The sequence below is a fragment of the Anastrepha obliqua genome, chromosome 3, assembly GCF_027943255.1.
Source record: "Anastrepha obliqua isolate idAnaObli1 chromosome 3, idAnaObli1_1.0, whole genome shotgun sequence".
NCBI classification, from domain to species: Eukaryota; Metazoa; Arthropoda; class Insecta; order Diptera; family Tephritidae; genus Anastrepha; species Anastrepha obliqua.
Window position 1 is genome coordinate 92,197,123 of NC_072894.1, and position 22,554 is coordinate 92,219,676.

Genomic DNA, 22,554 nt, shown 5'->3' on the forward strand with positions numbered 1-22,554 from the left:
TATGTATTTGTTGGGACCAAATTCTTCTTCTTAATTGGCGCTATAACCGCTTACGCGATTTCGGCCGAGTTTAACAAAGCGCGCCAGTCGTTTCTTTCTCGTGCTAACCGGCGCCAGTTGGACACACCAAGTGAAGCCAAGTCCTTCTCCACCTAATCTTTCCAACGCAGAGGAGGCCTTCCTCTTCCTCTGCTACCATCAGCTGGTACCGCATCGAATACTTTGAAAGGCGGCGCGTTTGTATCCATTCGGACGACATGACCCAGCCAACGTAGCCGCTGGATCTTTATTCGCTGCGCAGAATCTTTCTCTCAAACACTCCAAGCGTCGCTTCATCGGATGTTGTCATCGTCCAAGCTTCTGCGCCATACGTTAGGACGGGCATGATGAAAGTCTTGTAGAGTGTTAGTTTTGTTCGTCGAGAGAGGACTTTACTGCTCAGTTGCCTACTTAGTCCAAAGTAGCACTTGTTGGCAAGAGAGATTGGGACCAAATTGGTGTTATTTATTATGAACTGTTAAAACCAAGCGGAACCATCACTGAGGATCGGTATCGACTTCAATTGATGTGATTGAGCCGATCACTGCGCGAGAAGCGGTCGCAATACGCGGAGAGGCATGAACAAGTGATTCTACAGCATGCCAACGCTCAGCCTCACGTTGCCAAACCCGTTAAAACCTACCTGGAAACACTGAAATGGGAAATCCTAGTCCACCCGCCACATTCTCTAGATATTGCGCCGTCCGATTAACACCTGTTCCGATCGATGGCATATAGTCTAGCTGACCAGCAGTTCCATTCATATGAAAACATAAAAAAATGGCTTGATCCGTGGATAACCTTAAAAGATGAACGGTTTTACCGCGACGGTATACGAGATCACCAGAAAGATGGGAAAAAGTAGTAGCCAGCGATGGGCAATACTTTCATTGATTCACTTGTAGCCATTTTTTCAGAATAAAGTTGTATTTTTATAAAAATAGCGAAAACTTAGTTGCGCGCCTAATACTATCTTAAAAAATATTTATGTTTTTAATTATTGTACGTATTTTCACTTCATATTTAAAATTGAATTTAACAGAACGTCCATTAACATTCTCTGCTATGAATCTACAAATTAGTACTCGAAAAAAAGTTATTTAATATTTGCTCCTTCTCATTCCATTAACATTCTCTGCTGTCGCTAATAACCCCTCGAGCTCTCAAACTGTGAAAACTGTGAAAACTTACAACATTGTTATTCTGACTAAAAGTATACCTTTATTTTTATACTACGCATTTTGGCTGTGGTGAGTTACAACACAGTCAATGCCAAACTGAGCTGGTATTGCAACTCCTGCATACGATTTTTTTTTGGAATACGTTTTTTGTTCAAGAAAGAAATCTGTTCGTATTAAATAAATATTCAACAAAATTGTTGGTGTTGTGTTAAACCATTTTTTTGTTTGGACAATTTAATGACTGTTTTTCATTATTTTTCAATTTAAATAATAAGCAAAACTAATTTAATTTGTTGAATCATTCATTTAGCTGTTCCTCGCCAACTGATTCGGTTTTATTTCCAGCTCAAAAAACGATATGAGGGGGCGCTTGCCATGTTAAGTATTAATTTTGCTAAGAGCTTTCGCGTAGAAAAACTATTTCACACATTACATTTCGCACAAATTATTTAAATTTCAGCAAATAATATTCGTTAGGACCAGAAAGCTTGCATTATTTTATTGTTGTATTTCTTATAAAACTAGTAATGAAAAAATACAAGATTGTGCCTTTCCAAGGCCCGAGGACTCGCACAGAAATTAATAAAACGAAAAGACGAGTAAGAGGAAGAACTAAGTAAGAGCAAATCCAAGATTGATAAATAAATATTGCATATATAAATTTTCACGTGTACACAAAGACACAAAGGCTTGTTTATTTTCTGTACATGCGTCACTCAATTGTGAAATTCGCCATGAAAAAAGTTGTTAATTTTCTATAACATTGTACAAAACCAAATAGAGCGATTGTACCTCCATGGTATAATATTTATTTCCCTGTTATGGGCTTTATAAAAGCAGAGAAAAATATGTAAATATATGTATGTATATATAAGTAAATATTGGGAGAGTTTGCTTTGAAAAATTTTTTCATCCGCTTTAATGCTTAATCTATGAACCAATCCTCTATGAAAACGTGTCACTGCTGGAGAAAAATATTCTATTACTTAGTTATTAAAACTATTAAATAATGAGGAATGAAAAATGAGTCGAACAGTTCATTTAAAAACATATTTATTAAAAAAATCAGAATTTTGATGTCTTATCTACAAATTTATCAATTAGTTTATTGACTAAAATGTTCTTGACATTCAGACTTTAAATGATTTTGACCAATCTCGTTTACTTCAACAATTAATAAAAATTTAATAGAGTTCATCAATGTACAAGTACTCTAGTCAATATAAATATATAAAATAAGAAAATATTTTAAGTTTTTTTACAATACTTTATTTATCATTCATATATCCAGGTACATACATAATTATGTATATGCACATAAAAGGAAATAAGAAACCTATTTACAATTTAAAATTATAATAAAACGAACTGAAAATATTTTTTAAATGAAAAAAAGTGAAAGGGTTAGGGGTAGTCAGAGGCCCGAAAAAATGATGATTTTCATAAATTTTTTTTTTTGCTAGTCAATTGCTTTATTTTACAAAAATAAAAACATAACATTAATACATCAAGTTCGACTTGATTTTAGCAAAACTAAAAAAAACAAATAAATAAATAAAAAAATAAATTAATAATTATCGCTGTTTGTATATAATGGACTATGTTTAAGTTCGTGCGGTTTTACAACAGATGGCGTAACTTGATTATTATTCCATCGATCCACATTTCCAAACATTCATTGGAGAGCTACTGTCGTAAGGCACAAACGTCAGTATAAGTTTTTTATTTGAAGCGTAAACAACAATATTTTTACCACACTTGAGAATGTCGAATTTCGTGCCAAATAATGTGTTTTTGCGGGGAATTCTTCTTCATTATTTTAATATGAAGAAAAAAGCAGCCGAAAGTCATCGTATCTTGGTGGAAGTTTATGGTGAGCATGCTCTAGCTGAGCGAACGTGCCAGAAGTGGTTTGCACGCTTTAAAAGTGGTGATTTTGGCTTGGAAGACGAAGAACGCGAGGGTGCGCCGCCAAAGTTCATGGATACCGAATTGGAGGAATTGCTCGATCAAGATCCGGCTCAAACGCAAGAAGAGGTTGCAAAAACTTTGGGAGTTGATCAATCAACCATTTCCAAACGTTTAAAAGCCATGGGAATGATCCGAAAGGTAGGCCATTGGGTGCCGTATGAATTGAAGCCAAGAGACGTTGAACGCCGTTTTATGGCATGCGAACAACTGCTTCAACGGCACAAAAGAAAGGGTTTTTTGCATCGAATTGTGACTGGCGATGAAAAGTGGGTCCATTACGACAATCCAAAACGTCGGGCAACGTATGGATACCCTGGCCATGCTTCAACATCGACGTCGGCGCAGAATATTCATGGCCTGAAGGTTATGCTGTGTATCTGGTGGGACCAGCTGGGTGTTGTGTATTATGAGCTACTGAAACCGAATGAAACGATTACGGGGGATGTCTACCGACGACAATTGATGCGTTTGAGCCGAGCACTGCGAGAAAAACGGCCGCAATACGCCGATAGACACGACAAAGTTATTTTGCAACATGACAATGCTCGGCCACATGTTGCACAAGTGGTCAAAACATACTTAGAAACGCTCAAATGGGATGTCCTACCCCACCCGCCGTATAGTCCAGACCTTGCGCCATCCGATTACTATCTCTTCCGATCGATGCAACATGGCCTGGCTGACCAGCACTTCCGTAATTACGATGAAGTCAAAAAATGGATCGATTCGTGGATTGCGGCAAAACCGACCGAATTTTTCACAAAGGGAATCCGTGAATTGCCAGAAAGATGGGAAAAAGTAGTAGTAAGCGATGGACAATACTTTGAATATTAAATTTGTAACCATTTTACGTCAATAAAGTTTCAAATTTCGAAAAAAAAACCGCACGAACTTAAACATAGTCCATTAGCCCGAGAAATTAGTTTTATTAATAGATAAGCGTGTGCCTGATCGAAGATTTTTTTCCAAATGAACAATATGACGGCCTCAGGAAATATTTTTTTAGATTTTAGAGAAAAAAGCTCACAAATAATTGTTTAAAAAATCGAAATTAAAAAAAAAAATCCTTCGATCAGGCACGAGTTTTTTATGTTTTTCAAACGCAGTATAAATTTTATTGAAATCTACCAAGCGGTTTTTAAGTAACAATGATCACCAGTTCAAAAAACATAGTACTGAGTAAAACGCATTTAAAATTTTTTTAAATTTCAAACCGCCGGTTGTTTTCGGTACATTTTTTTCACCGCAGAAATTAAATTTATGTATGCAAATGTAAACACATTATTGAAACTCCTGCACAATCACCGGATTTGAACGTTATCGAAAATTTGTGGTCAGTTTTGAAGAAAAATATGAGAAAATATGACATCTATAACAAATCTGCTCTTAAAAAGGTGATAGTCCAAGAGTGGAACCAAATTAACCAGACTACACAAAAAATTGGTAGACTCCGAGCTATAGTTGACAATAAAAGCGCTAAACGTTTTTGCATCGCAATGAAACGAGTGGACATTTTTTTATATTTTTTGTTTACAAATGAAATAAAACAAAATAAATAAAATATCTGTATTCTTTTGTTTTTCCTTTTTCGCAAAATTTTATGAAATATAGAAGACTTTACAAAAAATCGTGTCTGTATCGAATCAGGTGCGACTAATGTTGTGCTCCATTAAACCGGTTTGTGAAATCGTAGTTTGCAAATACGAGCATATGTTGAGCCGACGAGGTCTTTCATTCGCGCAACTTGTTATGGGATGAGTTGCTAGCATAGTTAATAAATTTCGACAAAGTCTCCAATAGATTTGAAAACTGTTTTTAGCCTGTTCTCGAACTTCATAACATACTCGTATATTGTTTGATACCAAAGTTCCTCGCTATAAGAATTTTACATTTCTTCAAATCTAGTCAAAACTCGGGGTATTATGAGGAAAAAAAGGGTTTGAAAACCGAAGAACATATTTTCAGATTTTAAAAATCTATCTTTTACTTTGCGAGTAAACTGGAATTGCCACGCGACTCGCACTTGTGTGCGTTCATGATTTGTACCACACAAAACGAGAAATGATCGAAAATATCTCACAATTCGCAGAAGATTTTGTCGCCAACTATAGGTATAGAAACCAATTAACTGACATAAATAGCCTAAAATAAAAAACATGAAAATTTGCGACAACAAATACAACAAATACAAAACTTTTTAATACATATATAAGTACAGCTGGTAGTATTTCAGCATCAGCATTTACATCAAAAATATAGCGCAATTGGCTAAACATGCGGATCAATTCAAGTCTCACAATAAAGGAACGAATTGAGCAAATCAAGGAACAGGCTATATGGTAGGTGTATGTTTAAAAACTTTAATCGATTTAGAGTATACATCCCTTAATTACATCGCGATTAACTGGTTTTTCGGTTATTTTTGCCAGCAACACGGTAAAAAAAGAAGGCATACAAAAAACACGTAAATGTCTGGGCAAAATTGATATCGGTTAATTTGTTTCCCGTATAATCGGCTAAAAGTTCGAGTTATGTAATAGAAACACGCGGCAGATTACGCACCAAGGTTTGCGTCACCGAAAATGGAATCAGTGAAACTGAGCAAATTCAAAAGGAATCGGTCAAAATATTTTTAAAATATGAGGTTTTTTCATTTTTGGAAGATCTGATCTTTAACCCTTAATATCACTTGTAATAAAATTCGTGCAAAAAAGTGATACACTATTTAAATAGATGGAATAACCGGACCACGAACATATATTTTCTTTTTTAGTTATTTACACTCATTAATTTTAAATGATTTTTTACTAAAGCCTCTATTTCGCACTTCGAAAGCCCATATCTCGATTTCGGAGGCTAACATCAGTGAAATAACATCGGAGAAATAACTTTTTTACTTATAACATGATCTTAAAAAAGAAATGGTTTGGTCCAAAACTCAGCCGAGTGTTTTATAGTGTAATTAGTCGAAATGGTACGAGCTGCTTAAATTATGGACATAATGGAATAAATTACAAAACCTATAAATTGCAAGTAAATTGTAATTGATGCAGAAACCATTGGGACATTGGCAAAATTACTTACGTACAATGTCACAAATATTCGTACATTTGAACTAAATTCACACATTTAGAATGAAAAAAAAAGTAATGAGAAATACTTGAATTAATACTGTGAGTAGTGTCATGAAAAGAATATGTGTATGTGTCTATTATACATTAGAGTGGGTAAACTTTCTTTTCGACGTTGTTCCTCGCAGATTCATATTCCCCATCAAATTCTAAAAAATCGCATTTGCGTTTGGATATAAAGACAATTTCGATCCGCTCAAATTTCAAAAGAATGGTGAATCCGAATCTGCCAGGAACGATATCGGAAAATCTCACTCCACACAAATTGATCCGACCTAGTGTACATACATCAATTGTTTTACTGTAGTATAAATAATACGACATAACAAGAAGTTTTACGAAATGAGTTTCGGTTAACCTTCAAAAAAAAAAAAGGGAAAGAAAAGTAATGGAAACAGTTAATTAAAGTGAAGTAATGCAGAAACTGGACAAAAAGCTAGTAAACTTTACTCGGGCCAGTAGAGCAGCACTAATTATGAGCTGAGTAATATTTAACTGGGTTAAAACAAGTAGCTCGAATGACAAGATTACTATGAATTGTTGCAACTTCCCGCTATGTCGTCGCGAAATCGGCCGTCAATACTTTCAACGACATCAAAGTGGTTGTTACTGCCTTTGTCACCGTCGTTGGGCCTCAATTGTTTGCTTTTGTCTAGTTGTTTGTAACCGGTGCAGGCTTAGAAACTGTTACGAATTATTAAAGTTCACCTCCAGTAGAGTTCAGGGTTGGTTTGATGCAAATAGTAAACGTTATTTGATTTGATTCGTCGGCGACGCCAAGCGCATAGAATGAGAAGCTGGTGATGATCGAAAGTTTCAAAATAAATTTTTCCTTTCATTTCCAATACAAATATGAGTTGCACAGTTGGCTGATTTTTACTAATGTTTACATATACATATATATACACACATATATTCCCAACGCCCAGCAATGAAACCTGAATAGGTAAAACGAATCTCGTGTTCATGCTTCGTCGCTCGCTTGATCTTCGACGTGTGCCTGTGTAAAAGCCGAAAATAAATACCCAAAAGCTCCTCCAGCACATTACGATTGTGGTCGGGAGAGTTGTGTTTGTTTTCTGAAGCAGCAATACTTATAAAAAAATATTATTTAACAAACCTTGAATACAACTAAAAACTGACATTTTGTTATGCAATTCCAAAGAATCGATTTCTATTGCAATAACGGCATCAAGGCTAGTTAAATGCATACAGATATAATTTACTGAACTTGTATGAACATCACACAACGTTTTATATATGCAATTATCTACACACTTTTCACAATATGATTTATCATTCTTGGTTGATATTATTGTTAAGGGGGAACGCCACTGTGAAGGGTCAAAAAATAGTCGATTTTTGGGAATTTGTTTTTGTAAGTAGGAATGATTATTCGATGTATTCAACTACGTTGATGTAAATTTTTATTAAAGAATATTGAAAATTGACAAATTTTTGTAAATAAACGTAACGATTTAAAAAAAAAATGACGCCATCTGGTGGCAGCGATACAGCAATGAATAATCATCTGAAATCAAAAACCCAAAAATTTTATTAATCTCCACAATAGTGGCTGGCGTTGTACGTAGCTGTTTTGTTTTTTGTTTTTTAACGAAATGGTGGTGATTTGAAATTCGATGTGTGTTTTTCACCATTTTTTTGATTTTCAACAGGCAAAAAAAACTAGTTATTTTCAAAATTTTGAAAATCGGCTACGTACAACGATAGCCAATGCGATAACAAAAATTTTGAAAAAAAGAAAATTAAAATCGGTTCATTAGTCTTCGAGAAATCGTTGCCACCGTATCAAAAAAAAGGCTTTTCGAGGAAAACGCGTTTGAAATACAGCATCGTATCGTAAGCGCTACGGGGCCGCACCGACGGGCGCTCACTTAAGTGCACATAGAATCGGGAATAAAACGAATTTCGCTTTAAAATTTTTACCACACTTTCTTGAGTAGTTATATTAACAATTTATGCATAAAAAATCGATTTTTTTGAATTTTCACAGTGGCGTTCCCCTTAATTTAATATCATTTCTTTTATTATCAAAAATCTTACAGATTGGAGCACCAAACTTTGTTCTACGAACGAGCTGTGTACTTGTGCCAACGTTTTTTCCAATCTTCGAAGCACTTCAAAAAATCATTTTTTCTCATCTTGTTTAGCTCCTCCTTCGATACCGTCTTTATCTCGTCAATCGTAGCGTAGCGTCGTCCTTTCATGGGCCTCTTCAGTTTCGGGAACAGAAAAAGTCACAGGGGGCCAGATCTAGGGAATACGGTGGCTGTGGCATCATTAGTGTGTTGTTTTTGGCCAAAAAGTCGCGCACAAGCAACGATGTGTGAGCAGGGGCGTTATCGTGATGCAAGAGCCAATTTTTGTTCTTCCACAAATCCGGGCGTTTCTGGCGGATTGCTTGACGCAAATTGCGCATAACTTGAAGGTAATATTCGTTATTGACCATTTTACCCTGTGTCAAGAATTCATGATGCACAACGCCCCTGCAATCGAAGAAAACGGTAGGCAAAACTTTTAGATTCGACCGAATTTGGCGCGCTTTTTTCGGTCTTGGTTCGTGCGGCAGCTTCCATTAAGATGATTGAGCTTTGGTTTCCACGTCATAACCATAAACCGACGATTCGTCACCAGTTATGACCCTCTGGAGCAAATTTGGGTTGCCGCGGACAGAGTCCAACATCTCATTATCAATGTTCATGCGATGCTGCTTTTGGTGGGAGTTGAGCAGTTTTGGAACTCGTACGAATTTTGCGGCCACCCATCTCATGCCCAAATCATTAAAAAAAATCGAATGGCATGAGCCAATCGATATGTTTAGGTCCTCAGCAACTTCTCTAACGATGATTCGACGATTGGCCAATACCACTTTCTTCACTTCGTCAACGTTTTTGTCACATCATCGGCCTTCTGAGAACATTTTATACCACCGATAAACTTTGCTTTGGTCCAAAGAGCCTTCTCCGTATGATACAGTCAACATTCGGAATGCATCCGCGCACTTAATTTAGTACAGTCTCTTTGATCCATCTTTTTGAATAGGTAAAAATCGAAGACGAGCCGAAACACGTGGAAGCAAAGCAGCTGTCAACAATTAACTAAACATTGAAAATGGCGGAACTCGTCGCCATGAGTGAAATTCGAATATGCATAACCTACGAAAATTCAAAATTCGCGATACTTATTGAACACATCTCGTATATTTCTTTCCGACTTTCCACAACTTCATTTATTAACGTGGGGTTCTGTTTATAGCGTAATGAATAGTTAATTCAGAACCATTGCAAATAATTTATTAGAACTAAAAACAAAATTCAAAAATTTTTAAAATGCGGTATTTGAAAGTGGAAAACCAAGTGCGGCAGTAATATTAACTGAAATTTACCATAAAACGGGAAGATATTTTGCAGAGAGAGCAACTGAACAGTAAGTCCAAATTTTGCCTACAAAATGCGGGATACTCAATGATTCCATTCATCAGGTTTTAAGTAAAGAATGCTGGTACAGGAGAATTCTGTTTTAGAAGCTTAAAATTTGTAGGCATAACACGACAAAAAAGGATTAAACTGCTTTTGGATTCTGTTTCAGCACTCTGTGTCTGAGTAAAATATTTTGAATGAATCCCATCTTGTCGAGCGTGACAAAAAACAAATGTGTAAGCGTAAGTATTAACTTGCATATGTGAGGAGAAAAAATTTATAGATGTCAGGTATTACGGAGACTTGTATAGGGCATGACTTTGACATAATATTAGTTTGGAGAAAAAGAAATCCATTATTCTGTCGGTATATGGCTGTAGTGATCGATATCTCATAAAGTTTCGATCAAAGATATAAAGGTTATGCTCGTTGTTAAGATTACATTTCGCACTAAAAAAATTAGTTTGCTGTTTTTTGTTTGTTTCATTCAGTTATGAGTTACGGGAAGTTAACAATGGAATCAGTAAAGAGAGAATTCGGAACATTTTACGGTTTTCCTCTCATAAAGGCAAAAATGCGAAAATGCAAGCCAGGCAGCTGCAATTGTGAATAGTGTTTATGGTGTCGATACCGAAATAATCAAAGGTGAACGGCAAGTTAGTAGTCGTAGCACGCCCAGGAGCTAAAGATCGACCATAAAACGGACCTAATATCCATATACATATCATAGGTTGCTATTTAAGCTTTGAGTAAGCCAAATAAAAATAAGTATTTAAAAGTGGCTTTATTGTTCTTCAAAATATTGTTCGCATTTTAAGGGGTTAGGGGTAGTCAGAGGCCCGAAAATATGACGATTTTCAATACATTTAATTTTTTTGTTAGTCAGTTGCATCATGTTTTGACTTGACTTTAGCACAATTTCAAAACAATAATAATAATTGTAAAAGTTATCGCTGTTTGTGTATAGCCCGTTTCTCCAGAAGTCCCTTGCGGTGATCATCACAAGTCCTTGGAGATTTATCTAAAATCAATCGGACAAGAGAAATTTGTTTTATTAATAAATAATCTTGTGCCTGATCGAAGCTTTTGTTTTTTTTTCAAAATTAACAATATGGCGGCCCCAGAAAATATTTTTCAAAATTTCGAGAAAAAACCGACAATTAATTCTTTAAAAAAATCGAAATTTTTGAAAAAAAAATCCTTTGATCAATCACGAGTGTTTTATGTTTTTCAAAAGCAGTGTAAATTTTATTGAAATCTACTAAGGGGGTTTTACGTTACAGTGATCACCAGTTCAAAAAACAAAGTTTTGAGAAAAACGCATTTACAATTTTCGTTTGTTTTTGTCTGAGCGCCCTTTGTTAATTGTTTAATAACTCGAAAAGTATTTGCCACTTCAAATTTTCACACACTATTTTAAAGATATTATACTTTAAGAAAATGCAAAAAAATTCCAATTTTTTGAAAATTCTGACTACCCGTAATCTCTTAACTAATTTTCGAAGCACTTTTTCCACTCCAATTTTGGTAACTCCAAAAACTCAACCTTTTCTTCAGACGCCGAAAAATGTTAGCCTCGTATTTTTTTTCAATGCTCCCAACTCTTTTTCAAGCGAGTTTCATTAGACCGCGTTCATACAAGGCGACTTCTATTGCTTCAAAATTGCGAATCCTCTTTTGGTGTTGCCTGTCGTGTTCACACACCTTACAATTGTTAGTTTTTAGTCTACAGCCAACAACAACATTGAGAACAACGAGAGCACAAAAGGTGTTGGCAGAGCACGAATTTAATCAACAACTGTCTCCCTGTATGAACGCGGTCTTACTAATACTCAGTAAGGCCCTCGCCTCATTTGAAATGGAGTTTTTTGGGTGTTTCGTTAAAAGTGTTCTAATAAATCGAAACAATCGGCTTGTTTTCCGTTTGTGGCCTACACAAATCTTTTGTTTAAATAATAAATCCGTAAACCATTATATATGAACATATTTCAACAGCTTAATTTCATATACAAAGGGTAACACTCTTACAATATCGAGTCCTCTCGTCATACTCAGAAACTGGCTTGAGAAATTTAAACTAGCGGTGTTTGCTTATGTATATATATCCAATGGTGTATGCAGTGTACTCGTACCCGAGCGGTTTTCCCAGACAATTTGTTCTATGAGAAATTAGCATAAAAGCGTGAATCAAAGCGGATTGAACGAATCACAACTTAATTGTACTTTGTGTTTTACTTTGCTCTCAGAATTTGCATTTAAAATAGACTTGAGTGTAAAAATGCTAGTTGATGTTGACATAAACAGCTCTATATGGGAATGTATCAGTTCATAAAAACTGTTGTAAACCGACGCTTGGAGCGTAATTGCATGGCAGTCGATAGTTGGAGCTGCAAAAAAACAATCATTTAAAACAGAGCAGAAACGATCAAATGCACAAAATATAACAAAAGTGGGAGTGACAAATTATGTTGCTACATATTTACAGCCAGCCGGCAAATTTAATTTCAGTGAATAAAAGTTTAATATGTATTTGTATATATATATATGTTTGTACATCATTATACATCATTATAATGCATACAATTTTATGTATGTAAGATTGTGTGGCCAATGTGCTGGTAGTACTAGGGATGCCAAATTTAGTATAATATTTTTGTACGAGGCGGTGCAATATTGATTTTATAGAAATTGATAAAAACATTAATGTATGTTATAAAAATAATCGAAAGTTAAAAACAAGGCATTTCAGCAAATAATTTAAAAATAAATTATATTTTTACTTAACAAATATTTGTCCATATTGATTAAAAATAGCCCATAATGTAATTCAAAAATACATACAGGTATTAGGTTGGGGAAGGGGCAAATCGAACTTAATATCAAGTTAATTAATTATATATTCGCCGTTGCTGTTTGCATCTTCTTCCCACCTATTGACCAATTTGTGGTTGACGTTCCGCCAAAAGTCGCCTGGTTCGGTGTGAAAGAATTGTTGAGCCAGTTTTTAAAGACCTCTTTGTCCTCGATGGTAACGCCCTGCATATGGTTTGACAGGGAGCGGAAAAGGTGGTAATCAGTCGGTGCAAGGTCCGGAGAACTCGGCGGATGCTGAGGGACCTCCCATTCGAGCTCTTGAAGTGCGGCTTTGATGACTTGGGCAACATAGGTCCTGGCGTTGTCGTGAATGAGTATAGTTTGACCAGGTCAATCAGGTCTTTTCAGTCGAATAACCTCATTCACGTGGTGCAGCTGGGCCAGCTGAGCTCCCAGGCCCACCAAACACAAATCATGATCTTCTTTGGATGAAGATCGGGCTTGACTCTCGGCTTTGGCGTATCTCCTGGAGCCACTTACTCCTTTCTTTGCTTCATATTGATGTATAGGCATCATTTCTCATATCCCATGACGATTCCCTTTAAAAAACGCTGTTTACAATTTAAAATCGATTTTCTTTGTTTTGTTCGTTAAGCTCGTGAGGCACTCAGGCTCCCAATCTTTCTGTAAATCCCATTGAATGAAATTTATCAAATGCAATGATTATACATGACATTCCAGACATAAGTAAGGTAAAGAAAAACGTATGTAAATGGAAATGCAAAACCAAACTTTGTATTAGGTACGCAACTAAGTTCCCGCTGTTTGTCAATAGATACCGCCATCAGTATGTGCTAGTCGATTCTAACATAACCCAAACATCATAAACTAAGCTTAGACATATGGTAAACAACCCGCTTCGACACATTAGTGATTTTGTTTTGGTATGATATACTTTTGGTTTTGTGAAAATATCTCATTTTGTGCTGATTAATCATCATTTGCGGGAAGGGTAGATTTTCCTCTTTCATTCGAAAAAAACGGCTGCTGAAGATGCTGCTTTAAGTTAATCAACGTGCCGAGATTGGTTCCGTCGCTTCAAAGACGGTGATTTTAATGTTGACGACCGTCCTCGTAAAGGAAAGCCAAAAACCTTCGAAGCCGATGAATTGGAGGCATTGCTCAATGAGGATCCGTGTCAAACGCAAGAAGAGCTTGCTTCAGTATTAGGAGTTACCCGCCTATCCATTTCTAAGCAATTGCATGATTTGGGAATGATTCAGAAAAAGAGGACTTGGGTTCCTTATGAGTTAAAATCAAGGGATGTTGAACGTCGTTTTTCGCCTGTGAACAACTGCTCCAGCGGCAAAAAGGACGGGTGATGAAAAATGGATCCATTACAGCAATTTAAAGAAAAGAAAGTCATGGGGACTGCCCGGTCATGCTTCTACGTCGTCGCATCGGCCGAATATTCACGATGCGAAGGTTATGCTATGTATTTGGTGGGACCAAGTTGATGTTATTTATTATGAACTGTTAAAACCAATCGAAACCATCACTGAGGATCGGTATCGACTTCAATTGATGCGATTGAGCCGATCACTGCGCGAGAAGCGGTCGCAATACGCGGAGAGGCATGAAAAAGTGATTCTACAGCATGCCAACGCTCAGCCTCACGTTGCCAAACCCGTTAAAACCTACCTGGAAACACTGAAATGGGAAATCCTACCCCACCCGCCATATTCTACAGATATTGCGTCGTCCGATTATCACCTGTTCCAATCGATGGCACCTAGACCATGTGTCAGTTCCATTACCAGTAACCAGCAGTTCCATTCATATGAAGACATCACAAAAATGAACAGTTTTACCGCGACGGTCTACGAGATCTACCAGAAAGATGGGAAAAAATAGTAGCCAGTGATGGGCAATACTTTCAATTTTTTTTCAAACATAAAGTTGTATTTTCATCAAAAAACACCGAGAACTTTGTTGCGCTCCTAATAAATAATCGAGAGTCTCTACAGTTTTCACGTTGTTCTTATTGTTTGTTATGTTAAACTAATAGGACTATGAATAAGTTCGTGCGGTTTTACAACAGATGGCGTAACTTTATTTATATTCCATCGATCCACATTTCCAAACATTCATTGGAGAGCTACTGTCGTAAGGCACAAACGTCAGTATAAGTTTTTTATTTGAAGCGTAAACAACAATATTTTTACCACACTTGAAAATGTCGAATTTCGTGCCAAATAATGTGTTTTTGCGGGGAATTCTTCTTCATTATTTTAATATGAAGAAAAAAGCAGCCGAAAGTCATCGTATCTTGGTGGAAGTTTATGGTGAGCATGCTCTAGCTGAGCGAACGTGCCAGAAGTGGTTTGCACGCTTTAAAAGTGGTGATTTTGGCTTGGAAGACGAAGAACGCGAGGGTGCGCCGCCAAAGTTCATGGATACCGAATTGGAGGAATTGCTCGATCAAGATCCGGCTCAAACGCAAGAAGAGGTTGCAAAAACTTTAGGAGTTGATCAATCAACCATTTCCAAACGTTTAAAAGCCATGGGAATGATCCGAAAGGTAGGCCATTGGGTGCCGTATGAATTGAAGCCAAGAGACGTTGAACGCCGTTTTATGGCATGCGAACAACTGCTTCAACGGCACAAAAGAAAGGGTTTTTTGCATCGAATTGTGACTGGCGATGAAAAGTGGGTCCATTACGACAATCCAAAACGTCGGGCAACGTATGGATACCCTGGCCATGCTTCAACATCGACGTCGGCGCAGAATATTCATGGCCTGAAGGTTATGCTGTGTATCTGGTGGGACCAGCTGGGTGTTGTGTATTATGAGCTACTGAAACCGAATGAAACGATTACGGGGGATGTCTACCGACGACAATTGATGCGTTTGAGCCGAGCACTGCGAGAAAAACGGCCGCAATACGCCGATAGACACGACAAAGTTATTTTGCAACATGACAATGCTCGGCCACATGTTGCACAAGTGGTCAAAACATACTTAGAAACGCTCAAATGGGATGTCCTACCCCACCCGCCGTATAGTCCAGACCTTGCGCCATCCGATTACTATCTCTTCCGATCGATGCAACATGGCCTGGCTGACCAGCACTTCCGTAATTACGATGAAGTCAAAAAATGGATCGATTCGTGGATTGCGGCAAAACCGACCGAATTTTTCACAAAGGGAATCCGTGAATTGCCAGAAAGATGGGAAAAAGTAGTAGCAAGCGATGGACAATACTTTGAATATTAAATTTTACGTCAATAAAGTTTCAAATTTCGAAAAAAACCGCACGAACTTATTCATAGTCCTATTAATTTTTTAAGTTTGCAAGTATATAGCGAAATACAGTCAGAATTTACCGTTATGCGCGGAAAACTGTGTCCCCTTTTCGTCATACATTTTTGTTTGTACGTAAATGTGTTGAAAGTATTGTGTACAAAAAGTTAATAACACATATATATTATATAACAGATGTAACCAAATACATTACTAAAAATATTTATAGAGTTTTTTAATTTGAAAATCAGGTTCTCTAAGAATTATATGGGCAAATAAAAATAAAAAATGAGTTATATCATTTGACCTAAGCAGTCAATTGACAGATCCCTTTTTAGAGATACTTGGGCTATCAAACGTCGTCCCAACAAATTGATGGCTTTAAACTCTGTGTGGTATACGATCTTGCTGAGACGGGTTAGTACTTAGATAATTGACACTTGGTTGGTTTGTTGGTTAGAGTTCTGATTCATTCAGAATGTTGCCACATTGTTGCCACATCCTCGTTAGCAACGTGTTTAACAGTTATTTACAGCAAGACTATATCCAGTCTGTGCTGTTTAAAAATCGTATTAGGTTGTTGACGTCTAAGCCAAACAGTTGTTTGAGACTCCCGAATAGCGGTTTGCCCAGGGTTAACATTCTGTCCTTCCATAGGGCAGGGCATTCACAGAGGAAATGGAAAATTGTTTCCTTTTCCTCTAACTATAACAGTATGTGTTGTGGGGGATGCCTATTTTGGCTGCTTGTTCTCCGATAGACCAAAAGCCAGTTAATTGGTACTGAGGCGGAAAACAAAAATTTGGGGGGTAGTGGCAGTATCTTAAGTTTTGGAAATGCTCAGTTTATAAAGGTCTTGAAAATAATAAAAAAAAATGCATGCAAACCATACCAAGAGTTTCGACGCGTATCGGTTGTTAAAGAGTCATTTGTTGTAATGCGACCTTTTTTCTCATTCACAAGACAGAAATGAGCTTGATCACTGAACACAGTTGGGCGGTCAGAGTGCTGTGAACATTTTCTGAACGAATAGAATTTAGTATATAATAAAATTTTCGTAAGTTGATGGATATTCTTAGTAAAAATAAAACACTTCTTATATATTTGTGTTCATTTTAAATTTATGAAGTTTACCGGGTGGTGGGTTTCTATTTATTTCGGTTATGATTTAAATGGTTTTAATGATTAAAAACATTTAGTTTTCGTCCGTTTATTCCGTTCCGTTTAATACCGATTTAACAATAAAAATACAAATTAAATTATTGCCATTATTTATATGTCGATTATTCAACTTCAATTAAAAGTTATCTTCAGGAAGTTTTCAGGCACATTCAGGCATCGACTATAAAATTGTGTATTAAAGAAATAAGCATGCATATTTTTGAATTATTTATTTATTGTAAAAGTAAATCCCGAAATGACTTCCATTTATGGCTTTCCGCCAAAATTGTAGTTCATTTTCGCAACTTTCGACATTTATTTCACCTATGGAAAGGTAAAAAAAGGATCTTTTGTTTTGTTCTTTGTTTTGACTTATTTCGAAGAAGGTTGAAGAAAAAAAAGTTAATTACAAAAAATTTAGGGATTTATGGATTCGGTGGAAGACAAGCATATACATGTTTTGCTATTATGCTAATTATTTGAGTGCCGTTATACTGGATTCTTGCATACAATACAATAGAAATGAGTTTTTCGCCGAAGCTAGACAAAGACTCTCTTCGCTGTGAGAGTATCGGTTGACCACAATATTCCCAGGGATAGCAAATGGGTTGTTGAAAAATGATTCCATAGCCAAACGAGTAGTGAATTGAAAAATAACGGCTGGTATATACATGCGATTTTCGATGCCTGTAAAGACCAATGTGTTCGATAAAGTCGTCAAAAATTTCGTCTCACTCCCCTTTAGTTGGCATTATATGATCCAAAAAACGCTGCATCAACCAGACATATCCCAACCGAAGGTGTAACATTTTAATTCCTTTTTTTTTGTCCTGTTCGAGGAGGAGGTGATGCATGCTAGTAGATGAACAGTTCAGTTTTGTGGGCAAAAAGTAAGGTGAATTCATTTGTCAAACTTCGCGGGATTAAAATTTCGCTCTAGTTATTTTGTTCGTGAGTTGGCAGCACTGTTGATAACATCTGAGCCAACTTTCATGTAAATGTCATTATCAGTAATATATTTACGCTTGTGTTTACCAAACTACCAAGAGTGCATTTTTCAATTTTTACAATGTCTGATTTGATTGAGCAGAGAAGTGCCATCAAATTTTGTTTGCGGAATGAAATTTCGGCTGCGGAAACGTTTAGCATGTTGCAGAAGGCATTTGGTGATTCGACCATGTCGCAGAAAAATGTTTATAAGTGGTACAAAGACTTCAAAGAGGGTCGAGAGCGTGTTGATGACTTGGACCGCTCCGGACGACCATCGACGTCAACAGATGACTAACACGTCAATAAAGTGAAGGAGTTAGTGCTCAAAAATCGTCGGTTGACTGTTAAAGACCTTACTGATATGATCGGAATATCAGAAGGGCCTGTGAAAACCATTTTGAAAGACCATTTGGGCCTACGAAAAGTCAAATCTCGTTTGGTACCAAAAACTCTCAATTTCTTGGAAAAAAGTCGTCGCGTTGATGTGTGTGAAACAATGCTTTCAGACTATCAGGACAAGCTCAAATGCATCATTACGGGAGATGAGATGAATGGATTTATGCTTACGACCCTGAAACAACCGACCAATCAAGCGAATATCGTGCTAAAGGCGAGGCCAGACCAAAAAGAGCACGTCAAAGTCGTTCAAAAATAAAGGCCATGATGACAGTTTTTTTCGATTTTGGTGGTGTGGTGCACTATGAATTCCTTTCACCTGGCCAAACTGTTAATAAGGAATATTATTTGAGCGTTATGCGTCGTTTGCATGAAGCAATTCGTCTAAAAAGTCCAGAATTATCGGCCAAAAACTCTTGGTTTTTTCATCACGATAATGCACCGTCTCACACTGCACTCGTTCTTCGTGACCATTTCGCCAAAAATTCCACGAATATCGTTCCGCAACCACCGTATTCGCCTGATTTGGCTCCGTGTGACTTCTGGCTATTCCCAAAACTCAAGAAACCACTCCGGGAACGCGTTTCGAGTCGATTGAGGAGATAAAGCTGAATCGAAAAGGTGCTGATGGCTATACCGGAAATGGACTATTTGGCATGTTTCGGAGATTGGAAAAATCGATGGCATAAGTGTATTTCATCGAGAGGGAATTATTTTGAAGGGTATGAAATTGATTTACAAGAATAAAGAAAGATTTTTCATTTTACAACCAAATTCACTTTACGTTAAAATTTAAGTAACAAAATTCGTATCAAGTTTTGACCCAAAAGTTACTTAATGCAACAAAGCAACAACAAAAATAAACTTAATAAAAAACATGTAAAAATATTGATCACCCTAATATTCACATATATCACACAATACATGTGTATGTATATGAACGATCGAGTGCAGTTACATACCAAGGTTGCACTTGGTCAAAATCAGCAGACATTGAGATAAAGAAATGAATTTTCCCACAAAAGGCAACCGCGTGCTCAGTACAGCAAAACAACCATTCAGTAAGTACAAGTAAATGTATATTAACTGACCAAAATAGACGCTTTTGTATTAGTGGCAGTGAGTCCAAAGGTACCCCAGTTTATGATTGGAAGCAGATATTGTTTGCGTTGGCGCAAATGGCTCATAAATGTCTGCATGTGCTCGTTCACTGTATTTAGAGTAGAGTTTTACAGATATATGAAATTCGGTTTTATGGAAATTTACTATGCCAGCTTATACAAGTACTACACTTTACTTATACATAGAATAATGATTTTAGATTCGCTTACTGACGTGTAACCATTTGGCGTCCAAATTTTATGACTAATCGGTTATGGCGTCAAGCTAATGTCAAAACGATTGTCTATGTGTCCGTCCTTCCGTCAAGTCCAACGGCTGTTCTAATTTTATATTTTGCACTCCAACTGTACGGATTTTATTCGATTCGTGTGATTTGATTGCGATTCATTGATTAGCTTTTTATTTTAATAGCCATTGTTCTTGTTGTTATTTTTGCAAGCTATTGTTGTTCACAAATGTATGTAGCAGCTCTTATTGTTGTTCTAAAACTCGCAATCGTGCTCGTTCGATTTATGCACTCAAATATCCTTAAGCAAATTTTAAAATTAGTTAATGACAGTTCCGCATAAATTGGCAGAATGTAGCCTCAACGAACCCCGCCCCAATCGTTTTCATGTTCGTTTTCATTTCGTGTTTGGTGTTTGCTTATTTTTATTTGCTTTGTTCACATTAAGGTGGACGTACCGACAGTCAATGACTAAGCAATAATTACAGTTGATATAACGGTCGCAAAAGTCGGTGTATTAAAATTTAGTAACGTGAAACTGAAGTGCCATTCCGTGAGGCCTAAGCTTAAGTGGTGCTATCACTATTACCATATCTATATTGTCATTTACATCCAGGACAATATGTGTCTTAAAAAGAACTGATCCGATCTGATATGTTCCAACCAAAAAGAAAGAACAGCGCTTCGGAGTTTTTGGTGAAATTCCATGTTCAGGTTGAAAAATATAATAATAACTTTAAAGCCGGTAGCAGGATTGGTCATTTTGCATTACCACTAATTTTTTAATGGTAGTTAAAATAAGGGTTTCATTATCACTCCTTCTTCAGTTTTTCAGTGTTTTCACTAACCGCTTACTGCATTAATTATTTAGTGGCCGATGGTTTTTATGAGGAACATTTATTTTTATGCCAGAAGTACACCTGGAGGTTTGCCATTGCCTTCCAATGGAAGACCGCTATTAGAAAAAACGTTTGCTATCATTTAGCACTTCATACCCGGAGACTCGATTCTCGACGCTTCCGAATGTCGCTTACGAATATTTTTATTTTCCAGAAGTATCTGATCCATTTATATATTCTTAATCAATTTCAGTTTTAAGCACATTGATTGCCGAGACAATCATATTTTGGAGGCCAACATATTTTTTGTAGTTTCGTTCTTTTGTAATACTTTATGTAGTACTTTTAAACTGGCATTTCGGGTTTGAGAGATTCCCTCGCATGTTTGTATGACTTGAAACTCAGCAAATGAAATTTAGGCAGCGAGCTCAGCATCAACTTGCAATTTTTTACTGTTCTGTAGGCCAACCATGTACTTTACGTACTTCTTCGAAATTACTTCCTAGTACTTACGTTTAGAATATACGAGGTGTTTTCAAAAAATAAGGTGGATTCTCATTTTTCTCAAAATATATTTATTATTCATCAATTTCTATTTTATCTCCTTCAAAGTAGTCCCCTCAGATATAATACACTTGTGCCAGTGTTTTTTGCAATCCTCGAAGCAGTTATGATACACAATTTTTAGTATGTCCTTGAGCTCTCTCAACGACTCGGTTTTTATCTCCTCAATTGTCGCAAAACGCCGTCTTTTCATGGGTACAATCTTGGGAGCAGGAAAAAGTCGCATGCGGCCAAATCTGGAGAATACGGTGGCCAAATAATCTCTCACAAGCAAAGATGAGTGAGCAAGTGCATTACCCTGATGTAAAAGCCTTGAATTTTTTTCCATAATTCCTGCAATTTTTTTTCGCATTACTTGTGGTAAGAACTCCTGATGTACTACGCCATGGTAGTCGATGAAAACAGTGAGCAAAACCTTGACATTTGATCGAACTTGGCGCGCATTTTTTGGCCTTTTTGGTCTCCTGGACCTTCCATTGAGATGAATGGGATTTGGTTTCGATGTCATAACCATGATTCGTCGTCAAGTTATGACCCCTTTTAAGCACGTTGATTTTGGTAAACATTCAGCAATTTTGGAACGAACTTCGCTGCCACACGCTTCACTCCCAAATTTTCATGACATGAGCCAACCGATATGCCGACATCCGCAGCAACTTCTCTAGTTGTAATTCGACGACAACAATTTTCTTCACTTTCTCAACATTTTCATCGGTTGTTGATGTGCTGGGGCGTCCAGAGCGAGCGTCGTCATTCACATCTTTCCGACTTTCTGTGAAAGCTTGTACAACTTGTAAACATTTTTTTGCACTTTTTTCAGACTTTACCACTGTCAACATTTCAAGAGTTGTCGCCGGACAGTACAGCACTTGTCTTATTTATGCCTCTCACAAACAAACTAAACAAGAGATATTGCTAAAACCGTGCACATATCTTCGAGACGAGTTTACCAACATAAAATATATAAAAATAATACATGAAAATAATAATCGAAAGAAATCTACGTAGTCCGCGAAATTTGAAAAGTCACCTTATTTTTTGAATACACTTCGTAATGTACTAGCAATATTTAGTGCCCATACCCTAAGCTGCAATCGGTTTAGGATTTATCGAAGAAAAAATATTACCACTTTACCTGAAGAGCACTTGAACAGAGGAGTATCATTTCACTTTTCTTCTAATACTAAAAGCTTTCCTAGATTATGATCAAATAAAAGGTTCTCTTGGAGTCAATACGCTTAGTTGACTTTAATTCGGTTAAACACAATCTTAGAGCTCTTGTAAAACAAAAATTACTTGATCACCTATTTTTAGAGAGGATTCAGTCACAAAACTAGCCAGAATTTTGAAAAGGCTGTGAATTTTGACAAACGATG